General features: G+C 41.2%; 1 long non-coding RNA gene across 1 annotated transcript in view; it reads left to right on the top strand.

The window, feature by feature from the left end:
* The window catches only part of LOC138793713 (uncharacterized), a 45622-nt gene extending 33254 nt beyond the window's left edge, over positions 1 to 12368 (top strand). The window contains exon 2 of the long non-coding RNA XR_011363325.1: positions 11975 to 12368. This is a non-coding gene — a long non-coding RNA (uncharacterized lncRNA). The remainder of the gene's footprint in view (positions 1 to 11974) is intronic.
* The last annotated feature ends 504 nt before the right edge of the window (positions 12369 to 12872 follow it).

The raw sequence follows: 12872 nt of genomic DNA, 5'->3' as shown, positions 1-12872 counted from the left end.
ACCACCGCACGTCGCCTCTGACCACCGCACGTCGCCTCTGACCACCGCACGTCGCCTCTGACCACCGCACGTCGCCTCTGACCACCCCAAATTGCCAATGACCCCCTCCAGATTGCGGTGCCCATGTCAGATTACAGGTACCCACCCCAGATTGCCTATAAGAACTTCAGTTTATCCGTAACCACCCCACGTTGCCCGTAACCACCCCAGATTGTCAGTAAGCACTGCAGGTTGCGCGTAACCACCCCACGTTGCCCTTATCCACCTCAGATTGTCTGTAAGCACTGCAGGTTGCCCGTAACCAGCCAACGTTGCCTGTAACCACCCCAGATTGTCTGTAAGCATTGCAGGTTGCCCGTAACCACCCCACGTTGCCCGTATCCACCCCAGATTGTCTGTAAGCACTGCAGGTTGCCCGTAACCACCCCACGTTTCCCGTAACCATCCCAGATTGTCTGTAAGCACAGCAGGTTGCCCGTAACCAGCCCACGTTGCCCGTAACCAGCCCACGTTGCCTGTAACCAGCCCACGTTGCCTGTAACCAGCCCACGTTGCCTGTAACCAGCCCGCGTTGCCTGTAACCAGCCCACGTTGCCTGTAACCAGCCCACGTTGCCTGTAACCAGCCCACGTTGCCTGTAACCAGCCCACGTTGCCTGTAACCAGCCCACGTTGCCTGTAACCAGCCCACGTTGCCTGTAACCAGCCCACGTTGCCTGTAACCAGCCCACGTTGCCGTAACCACAGCAGGTTGCCCGTGACCACCACACGTTGCCCATAACCACCACACATTGCCCGTAACCACCCCGCGTTGCCTGTAACCACCCCACGTTGCCTGTAACCACAGCAGGTTGCCCGTGACCACCCCATGTTGTCCGTAACCACCCCAGATTACCTGTAACCACCTCAGGTTGCCCATAACCATCCCTGGTTGTCCGTAACCACCCCACATTACCTGTAATCTAATTTTTTTTATCTTATTTTAGTAACTGCGCTATTCTAATAACCATTACTAGCTGCGGTTTTGCTCCTGTAAATCGGCGCTCCTTCCCTTCTGAGCCCTGCTGTGTGCCCATACAGTGGTTTATGCCCACATATGGGGTACCGTTGTACTCAGGAGAACCTGCGTTACAGATTTTGGGGTACGTTTTCTCTCCTGTTCCTCGTCAAATTGAGAAATTTCAAACTAAACCAACATATTATTGGAAAAATTCGAGTTTTTCATTTTTACTGGCCAATTTTGAATACTTTCCTCTAATACCTGTGGGGTAAAAATGGTCACCACACCCCAAGATGAATTCTTTGAGGGGTGCTCTTTCCAAGATGTGGTGACTTTTGGGGGGAATCTATTCTGCTGACACTACAGGGGCTCAGCAAACGCACCTGGCGCTCAGAAACTTCTTCAGAAAAATCTGCACTGAAAATGCTAATTGGCGCTCCTTCCCTTCTGAGCCCGGCTGTGTGCCCATGCAGTGGTTTATGCCCACATATGGGGTACCATTGTACTCAGGAGAACCTGCTTTACATATATTGGGGTGACATTTCTCTCCTGTTCCTCGTGAAATTGAGAAATTTCAAACTAAAGGAACATATTATTGGAAAAATTCGAGTTTTTCATTTTTACTGTCTACTTTTGAATACTTTCCTCAAATACCTGTGGGGTCAAAATGCTCACCACACCCCAAAATAAATTCTATGAGGGGTGCACTTTCCAAAATGGAGTGACTTATGGCGAGATTTTACTCCGCTAGCACTACAGGGGCGCTGCAAACGCACCTGGCGCTCAGAAACTTCTTCAGCAAAATCTGCATTGAAAAAGCTAATTGGCGCTCCTTCCCTTTTGAGCCCTCCTGTGTGCCCATGCAGTGGTTTACGCCCACATATGGGGTACCATTGTACTCAGGAGAACCTGCGTTACAAATTTTGTGGTACTTTTTTCCTCTTGTTCCTCGTGAAATTGAGAAATTTCAAACTAAAAGAACATAATATTGGAAAAATTCGAGTTTTTCATTTTTACTGTCTACTTTTGAATACTTTCCTCAAATACCTGTGGGGTCAAAATGCTCACCACACCCCAAAATAAATTCTATGAGGGGTGCACTTTCCAAAATGGAGTGACTTATGGCGAGATTTTACTCCGCTAGCACTACAGGGGCTCTGCAAACGCACCTGGCGCTCGGAAACTTCTGCAGCAAAATCTGCATTGAAAAAGCTAATTGGCGCTCCTTCCCTTCTGAGCCCTCCTGTGTGCCCATGCAGTGGTTTATGCCCACATATGGGGTACCATTGTACTCAGGAGAACCTGCGTTACAAATTTTGGGGTACTTTTTTCCTCTTGTTCCTCGTGAAATTGAGAAATTTCAAACTAAACGAACATATTATTGGAAGAATTCAAGTTTTTCATTTTTACTGTCTTCTTTTGAATACTTTCCTGTAATACCTGTGGGGTCAAAATGGTCACCACACACCAAGATGAATTCTTTGAGGGGTGTACTTTCCAAAATGGGGTGACTTATGGGGGGTTTTCTCTCTGCTGACACTACAGGGGCACTACAAACGCACCTGGCGCTCAGAAACTTCTTCAGCAAAATCTGCATTGGAAAAGCTAATTGGCGCTCCCTTCCTTCTGAGCCCTGCTGTGTGCCCATACAGTGGTTTACGCCCACATATGGGGTACCGTTGTACTCAAGAGAACCTGCATTACAAATTTTGGGGTGCTTTTTGTCTCATATTCCTTTTGAAAATGAGAAACTTTAATCTAAACGTATATATTATTGGAAAATTTAAATTTTCAATTTTTTTACTGCCTAATTGTGAATACTTTCCTCCAGCCCCTGTAGGGTTAAAATGCTCATTATACCCCTAGATTAATTCTTTAAGGTGTGTAGTTTCCAAAATGGGGTCACTTATGGGGGTTTTCAGGATACCAGACTTCTAAATCCATTTAAAAAAAGAACTGGTCCCTAAAAAAATCTGTTTCACGAAAATGTGATAATTTGCTGATAAATTTCTAAGCCCCATAACACCCTAAAAAAGTAAAATATGTTTACCAAATTATGCCAGAATAAAGAAGACATATTGGTAATGTGACTTAGTAACTAATTTATGTGCTACGACTTTCTTTTTTTAGAAGCAGAGAATTTCAAAGTTCATAAATGCAAATTTTTTAAATTTTTCATGATATTTTGATGTTTTTCACAAAAAACACACAAAGTAGTGACCAAATTTTGCCACTAACATAAAGTGCCATATGTCACGAAGAAACAATCTCAGAATCGCTAGCATACGTTAAAGCATCACTGAGCTATGAGAGCATAAAGTGAGACAGGTCAGATTTTGAAAAATTAGCCTGGTCATTAAGGCCCAAACTAGCTGCAGCACAAAGGGGTTAAGTATACTGCCCTGTGTAGTGTGAAGGTATCGATGGCTCCTCCTGAGGGGTCTAGCACTGCATTCTAGCGGTGGTCACTTGCATAAAAGACAAACTCTCTTTCTGTGTCTTGCTCTCCAACACTTCTGACTGAACAAGAAAGACCAGGACTCAAGACCCTCCCACCATGAACTAGCTCCTTTTATAGTGTTCCTTTAGCTAGTGTAGGATTGGTGGCACTGTGTGCAAAAGAGAGAGGAGTTGTGATAGGGCAGAAGAAGAGGGAAACAAACCTGCACCTGCGATAAGTTAAAAACAAACATAACACAGTTAACCCAATGCTTCCTTCAGCTATGCTTAAGACAAGATATACAACAAGTATAACAGCGACACCTAGTGGGAAAAACACACAATACAGTTTTACTTCATCCCACTGTGAGAACCTTAAGGAGTTAGGGCCCTTTTACACAGAAAGATTATCTGACAGATTATCTGCCAAAGATTTGAAGCCAAAACCAGGAACAGACTATAAACAGAATCAGGTCATACATGAAAGCCAGAGATTTCTCCTCTTTTCAAATCCAGTCCTGGCTTTGGCTTCAATTATGGTTACATATGGGGTTCCGACGTACTCAGGGGAAACTGCATAACAACTTTTGTGGTGCTTATAACCCTGTGTCCCTTGGGAAAATCAGTCATTTTGATCTAAATGTACACCTTAAAATTTTTTTTTTTTTTTTTTTTTACGGTCTGATGCTAAAAACTTTCCTCTAACACCTATGAGGTTGAAATGCTTATAATCCCCTAGATAAATTCTTTGAGGGATAGTTTCTAAAATGGGTGTCACTCTTGAGGGATTTAAACTGTACTTCTGTGACGGGAGATTCCGCAAATGTGCATGGTGCCGCAAAACTCAAAATCTCTGCTAAATAAGTAAATAGACACTCCAACCCTTCGTAACTCTGATGTGTGCTCACACAGCTGTTTATGACCACATGTGGGCTACTGCTATATAGGAAAATGTATACCATATTTTGTAATGCTTACACCACTGTTTTTTGTGAAAATAAAAAATATATTTTAATGTTCATTTTGGGGTACCACTGCACCACCAATGTCATGCAGTTGGGCCATTTCAATGGGAAGTTCCATGAAAATAAAAACAGTCAGGCTGGCCAGGGGGGTGGTGAAATTAAAAAAACAATGTATGCTTACCTATCCCCGTGCCTCTTTAGAACCACTCCCGGGTCCTGCTGCCGGGTGTTACCCTGTGCTGGAATCCGAAGACGTCAGGTACCCGGCTCTTCTATCTGCAACATCACAGCCCAGCTGAATGATTGCCCGCTCAGCCAGTTAAGGCCCTATTATACAGAGCGATTATTGGCTGTTACGGTGGATAATCCGTCCCGTGGAATAGGAGGCAATGATCAGCCGACATCGTTCATGTCAGCTGATCATTGAAGTTGTTTGTCTTTCAACATGTTGAAAGACAAACGACTTATATAGCAGCGATCTGCTGCTGCTTCTCCGTGGAACAGGAGGGGCGGCAGCAGACCGCCGCTATATCCTATGGGCTGCCCGGATGATCAGCAGCCACCCTGCAGCTCCCCCCGACCCTCACCCGCTTGCTGCTGCCGTATGGAATAACAGCGACAGTGAGCGGGGAACGAGTAGCAAACGAGCGCTGACAGTCGGGCCATGGAATACATCCTTTAGTGACTGGGGCTGTTTTTTGCTCCAGTCACTGATTGGCTGCACGAGCAAACACTCAGCTGGTATGTGATGTTGGAGCTGGAAAGCTGCAGCGGCTGTCAGCTGGACCCAGGAGCAGCTCTGCGGGGCACAAGGATAGGTAAACTTTTTTTTTTTTTTTTTTTTTTTTAGGTCAAGGGACTTCTTTTACATGTCTTCGGTGGTTTTGAAAACAGCATCTAAATGGTTAAATAGGCGTCATGGTGACTGCTCTGTACCAGCTCTTTGGAGACAGGAGTTGCTGTGTAAAGAGCTGGCTTAGGTCCCGAGCTCTTTCAATCCTTAATGACTCCATGATGAAAATAAATGTCAAGTCGTGTAAGGGTAACGTAAATTGCAGTTAAAAGGAGAACTCCAGGGAGTCTCGGTAAAAAACAAACAAAAAAAACAACCAGCCCCCAAACAAGGTTCTTGCCTATATTTCCCCTGACACTCTTCATGTGGTTTTACAGTAGTCCCGCTCCTCCTCTTTTGCTGTTCCTCTTCCCGTGCTGCAATCAGACCACATCTCCCAGTAGTCCTTGTGGTGCATGCTCAGAAAATTCTGTTTCTTGTTTCTCTGCAAAAGAAACTGCATGCAGTGAATTAAATTATTATTTATTTATAAAGCACCCCTAATTTGTCCCATGAAAAGTGGGCTAAGGTGTTTTTACAGTCAAGAGATGAAAATCTATCAAGGATAAAGGGGTTGGCCACTTAATAAAATAGTTCAGTGTTCGTATCTGTACACACAGCACTTCCTGTCAGTAGTTCTCTGTGTACTTCATAGAGCTAACATCAGACTCCCCTCCTCTAAGCTGTGCTGTCCTGCTCTGTGGTGATTCTGTCCATAAGATGGCCGAAAAGGTGCAGCATGTGATGATGCCCCTCCCCCGGGGTCCTCCATAGGCATACATAGGCTCAGTGGTGGACACTGGGAGCGGGGCATGGTTACATGCTCCTCCATACTCAGCCCTCTTATGGACAGATACACCACAACCTAGAGGAGGGGAGTCTGATTCAGATACACAGGGAGCTGCTGAACAGTAAGTGCTGTGAGTACAGTTACTAATACTGTACACTGAGCAATTTTACTATACAGTGACCAACCCCTTGAAGGGTCATAGTGGTATAGACATTCTCTGGTTATGGGATTACATTTTGGGGCAGATATGGTGCAAACCATGTGATAAAACAAAGTATTACACACAGTTACAAGCAAACAGTTTATACCTTAAAATCCAAAGTAGCTTTTATAATGGCCAAGAGGTGTGTCCCAGGGAGTTCAGGGCTCTGATCTGTCTGGGTCAAACTTTTAGCATGAAACAACTTTTTCTTTTTAGCACACTGGAGTCACAGACAGCTAAATGAAAGCTAATATACATATATACATCTCTTTACCCCAAGAACTATGTAACATTGTCAGCACTTGGGCACTTGTTTTCAGGCCACGTTCACTTTAAGTCCTAGCAGTACCCATCTTTATAAAATTATACACTTTCCATTTTATGCCATAAGGTGAGCAATAAGTTCTGAATGAAAAATGTACAATTTAGAGTACTTTGTGGTAGCTGTAGTAAAACAAAAACTTATTAGGAATAATGAAATGTATGAAATGTTTTGTGTCTAAAAAGCACGTAATAGCCAGTAATGATTCCAGCAGATCAATACTGAGCAGATTGGAAATGCTACCAAGTGAAGAGAACACAGCGCCAGTTCTGTTTCCTTATCAGCTGCTCCATTCTTAAGCCTGTTATTTCTATGAAAAGGTCTAAAAATAAAGCAATTAATTTATATATACACATCTAAAAATAAAATTCTTAATTTGTAGTACAAAAGCACACTGGACTGTGCCACCGGGAATCGCTAATACCTGAAGAGAGAAATGCATACAAATTATTACTGTACTGTACAGACAGTGGTCACTAGTAAAGGTAGAAAGAATTTAGATAAAAAGACATAATAGACAAGATCAGTGTTTATTAATCCTTTTCCAATGTGCTTTTATGTCAATCCTGTACCTACTATAACATTGACTCATTAAGTTTTATTTTTCAATCAATGGACAGTACGGTGCAAAAGGGTTTATAGTTTATTTTTTATCATTTAACGAAAGGCAAAGTGAATGAAGAGAACAGAATCTAAACCTAATCAATATTATATGTGATCATTCTTTGCCTTCAGCATCCATTCTTCTAGGTACACTTGCCTACAGTTTTTGAAGGAACTCAACAGGGAGGTTGTTCCAGGTATATTGGAAATTAAGCACACATCTTCTGTAGATGTTGGTTACGCAGATCCTTCTGTCTCTTCTTGTAGTCACCATCATCATTCAGTCTGTGTGAGATTACATGAAGTGACAGTAGGATCTGAGCAGTCGACATCTACCGAATCTGTGGTTAGTTCCCCAAGGTGCAACCATCCTGCTGAGTTCCTTAAAAAACTATACATACTTACCTAGAAGAACAGATGATATTGTGAAGGCAAAGGGGCAACCATACAAATATTGATGTGATTTAGATTTTGTTAAATCTGTTAACTTCCATTTTTTCCACACCTGCCTAAATCGTTTGTATAGTACTGTAGAATATCATTTTGTAATAGCAACATATATAATTTCATATAAGGAATAAACACCACAGGTAATTGAGTTGTTATCATAGTACATCTGGACCATCAGTTTATTATAAGAACTATACTGTTTCTTTTTTTCTAGCCTATATATATTTATATGTATGTCTACCTACCTATTAGTGTGTGTGTGTGTGTGTGTGTGTGTGTATATATATATATATATATATATATATATTATATAATTTACGTAATCTTTAACTCCTTCATGACCAAGGTCATTGATGCCCATTGATGTCTGGGTCAAACTGAAGCAATGTTCCTACTCGCCTTCTAAGAGCCATAGCGCTTTTATTTTTCCACCTACAGGGCTGGCTGGGGTGTCATTTTTTTTCCACCATGATCTCTAGTTTTTATTGGTATCATATTGGTGTAAGAGAAAATGTTTGATTGTTTTTTATTAAATGTTTTTTTTATTAAATTTTTTCTAATATATAATTTTAAAAAATTTGCAATCCTGGTATTTTTTCCCCGCTTTTCATTTACGCCGATTCCACACACTACGATATATGATATGTTTACTTTTTTATGAATATTTTTATTTGTATAATGGGAAAAGGGGTAATATAAATCTTTATTGGGGCATTTTTTTTTTTTATGTTTTAAAACTTAATTACATTTTTTTTTACCCATTTTGCTTTGCATAGTCCCTTAGGGGACTTATATATGCAATGCTCTGATTGCATACACTGATGAAAGCTATGCCATATGCCTTATCAGCATTCTGTTCATAGAGTCTGCCTGAGAGCATATTAATGTTCCGACAGGATGGAGGAGGTAAGTGGCTTAACCCCGCCTGTGACAGGTTCTTTTGCTGTTACTGACTACCTTAAACGCTGCGATTGTTGTGCATAGCAGTGTTTAAGGGGGTTAATGACAGGCAGCTGCGGGGCTATAATATGTGTAGGGCCGATCTCATTGAAACCCCCTTCACAGCCAGGAACGTTCATATACATTCCTGCTGCACAGGATATGTGCAGCAGAAACGTATATAGCTGTATGGCTGACGTGAAGGGGTTAAGGAGTGAAAATATCTCCACTTGTTTAGAAGGTACTATTGTAATGACTTCACTAAATATACAATATATCACATCCTTAACAGTATTCTTATTTAGTTATATTGAGGCATATAGTTTTTTTCTGCTTCACAATTTAAGGATCAACAAAAATCCCCCCAAAAATATAACCAAAATTTGACAGCTACATAAAAAATTATATAAACACGAAACACGAAACCTTACAATCACTTAACACCTGGAATATTGGATGCTTAGCGTTACTGACATATAATGTACTAATTCTTCATTCAACATGACAGGAAGAAAGAATTGGTAAATTCATTAGCAGGGCAGGGGGACGCAGAGCATGCAGGTAGAATAGCTCCATAGACTTTCCTATGTGCCGTGTCCTCTTCTGTTCCTCTGCTATTGCTAAGCACATGCCTTTCTTTCCCTGCGTCCCATCTGTTACAGGAATTGTCTTGTGCATTTGCTGACATTGTTGAAGCTAAGTTTTCTTCATATATAACCTCAATAGAGTAGAAGGATCCAGATGGCCATAGCTTATTACAGCCTGTTATATCATAGAAAATAGACTATGATTTATCTGTAACAAACCTGGGACCAAGGAGATTGTGTGCAGGGCACAGGATCTATAAATCTTCATTGCTGTGTTTTTTATTCCCCAGCAATACCCCACCTGAGTAAGGAGATAGTGTACGCTGGCACACCGCCCAGCAGATTGCCAGTGAAGAAGTTACATTTTCTTTTCTCTAGCTGGTGAAATAATTGTTTGAGAAAAGAACATTGGGTGCCTTGTTTCTACAGGTTTGGAAATGCAACATCAGTCTGTTAACAAGGAGCATTAGGATGGATTTGGGTGACTGGCAAATAACCTCTCAAGTTGACTTTATATTATAGCAATGGTGGTAGCCTTTAACTTCAAACGTAGTGCATCGTAGTACTTTTACATTTTACAACGTCTCCTCCATGTTACATACAATGTAAAATACAAAAATGGTTGAACATGAATGTCTGGGTGCCACTGAATATGCACAATAGGATATGTTTGTATTGTAAGTGTATAAGGCACGGGCATAATGCATATTAATTTACTTTATGACTTCTTTGAAGCCAAAGCCAGGAATGGATTTGAGAAGAGGAGAAATCACATTCTTTCCTTTATGACCTGTTCTCTGTTCTAGTCTTTTACTGGCTTTGGCTTCAAAAATGTCAGATAAATCTCTGTGTAAAAACACCCTTAGGGTGTGTTCACACATACAAGATCTGCAGCAGATTTGATGGCGCAGATTTGATTTGCTTTGAATCTGCAGCTTCAAATCTGCTGCAGATCCTTTACGTGAGAACGCTCCCTCGGGGTGCGTTCACACGTACAGGATCCGCAGCAGATTTGATGCTGTGTTCAATTATTTAGATGAAATCTGCTGCGGATCCGGTACATGTGAACGTACCCTCAGGGTGCCTTCACACACACTTGATCCACAGAAGATCTGCAGCAGATTTGATGGTGCAGATTTGATGCTGTGTTCAATTATTTAGATCTGATCTGCTGCGGATCTGCAGCAGAAAATTTTCTGCGATACGGTGTGTGTGAAGCTTGCCTTATGATAGGTTATCAACATTAGATCTGTGGGGGCCTGACTCCCAGCACCCCCACCCATCAGCTAACTGAAGGGGTCACTTCTGTAGTATGTGCGGCAGCCTCTTCATTTACCAAGCACAGCACATTCTGTAGCAGTTCTGTTACTGTGGCTTACAAAAACTCAGGTCCATTGAAGAAAACGGAACTGAGCTACATGCAGTATCAGGCACATCATGTACAAAATGCTCAGAGCTGTGTCTGCATATGAAGAGGCTTGTGGGGTGCCAGAAGTCAAATCTGCCAAGCTGATATTTATGACCTCTTCTACATACATGCAGATGAAGCAGATTGTTCTGCCATTGATTTCTTTAGGTGCCTGGAAAGGTGGATATACTCCCAGGAAACCTATAGCTGTCACCTTAAAGGGGTACTTCAGTGAAAATATTTTTCTTTCAAATCAACTGGTTTCAAAAAAAGTTATATAGATTTTTAATTTACCTCCATTTAAAATGTCTTCCCATACTTATCAGCTGCTGTATGTCCTACAGGAAATGTTGTTTTCTTTCTAGTCTTACACATTGCTCTTTGCTGACATCTCTGGCCGAGACAGGATCTGTCCAGAGCAGGAGAGGTTTTCTATGGGGATTTGCTGCTGATCTGGACAGTTCCTGAAACGGACAGAAGTGGAGGCAGAGAGCACTGTGTCAGACTGGAAAGAAAACACTTCATGCAGGACATGCATCAGCTGATAAGTATGGGAAGACTGGAGATTTTTAAACAGAAGTAAATTACAAATCTATATAACTTTCTGACACCAGTTGATTTGAAAGAAAAAGATTTTCGCTGGAGTATCCCTTTAACTTTTTCACCAGAGCACTTTACAGTAATGCTGCCTTTCCTAATGGCTTGGTTTTTAGTTTACTCAACACTACTGTTACAGTGAGGCTATTCTCCTCCCCATGGTTTCAGTAAGTCTGTTGTGAGCCTTCCGACACAGGGTCAGACGGGTGTGTTGGAGGAAGGTGGTGAGACAAAAAATTACTTATTCTGTCTGTGGCTGATGCCTTAACCAAAAAAAGGTACTTCCCTTAGAATGTGCACAACCTGTGGTGGGTATGCTGCTGCTGATTTTCTGTACCTGATTTGTATGTGGAAAAACTGCAGCGTATTACATTTGCAGCAAAATAGAATTTGTAGAAGTCCAATCCATGAACTGTGGAAAAATCCACACTTAAATAGACAAGTCAATTTATACTGCAGATTTATTGGGAAATTTCCCCATTGACTTCAATAGAAAAGTCCCATTCTGCAATCCATCCACAGCTGCTGACCCTGAATATCACATTCATTAGGAAATGATGGATTGAAGAGCGGACAGAGCAGGATTTAGTGGGAGGACATTAGTATTTCCATGTTCATATACAGCTGTCTTGTTAAATCTTTACAGAAAGTTATTCTTCATATTCTTATATGTTCTTCATGCATTATATAGTCTTCACATAATGGACATAATGTAATGGCATGCTTATTTTGTATACCAGCTTATTTTCCGAATGCAGAATGTTCCCATAGTAAATAACAGTATGTATCAGACTAATATGTATTCCTCACAGCCTCTATTTTACGCTTTGTGTCTTTTCAGCCGTCACCTTGTAAAACCTGACTGACATCAGATCCTTTACAGTAACAGTATGCTGTACGGTGTTATAGCTTACCAAAGTGCTATATGTGATTGCCGCTCTGACACAGCAGTCCTTGTCCTATTTTCAGCTTTTTTGGAACAAAACTTAGTCTCTGTATCCCCTAGTGAGATGGGGCTTAGATGAAAAAAAATCTGCAAGGAAACCCAAGAGAGATCTAGAGAAAAAAAAAACGTCCTCAAGTAGGTTCTTTTTTGTGTTTCCTTTCATTATGAAACTAGCTTCGGATATTTTGACAAAACCATTGCATCTTTTGAAGGTTTGTACACGGCAGTCTTCAGAAAGCCAAGTACTGCTAATAAAACATGTCAATATTACGGCTTTTGAGCCTCACAAGCCTTGGCATTCTTGAATATTTTATGTTATGTTTCTCCAATATGTATGTTAAGCTCAGCTTGAAAAATAACACAAGTCGGTAGAATCAACAGACAGGAGCTGGTTCAGGTAGCTCTAAACTTGCAATAACCATTATTTAGCATGTAACAAAGTGTGACTTAAAGGGAACCAGTCACCAAGGCAATGCTATCTAATCTATCGCTATCATGTTACAGAGCAGGGAGAACTGAGCAAAATGATATATATATCTCTGTGGGAAAAGATTTAGTATAACTTGTAACATGTTGATTGGAATCCCTGCTTATATTATATTAAAGGAGTACTCCAACGAAAATCTTTTTCTTGTCAAATAAACTGGTTTAAGAAAGTTATATAGATTTATATTTTACTTCTATATGAAAATCTCCAGTCTTCCAATACTTATCAGCTGCTGTATGTCCTAGAGGAAGTGGTGTTTTTCTTTTCAGTCTGACACACTGCTCTTTGCTGCCACCCCTGTTCGAG

The sequence above is a fragment of the Dendropsophus ebraccatus genome, chromosome 5 (genome assembly GCF_027789765.1).
Source record: "Dendropsophus ebraccatus isolate aDenEbr1 chromosome 5, aDenEbr1.pat, whole genome shotgun sequence".
Taxonomy (NCBI): Eukaryota; Metazoa; Chordata; class Amphibia; order Anura; family Hylidae; genus Dendropsophus; species Dendropsophus ebraccatus.
The sequence above is the reverse complement of the archived record's forward strand: the minus strand, read 5'-3'. Positions and strand labels throughout refer to the sequence as shown.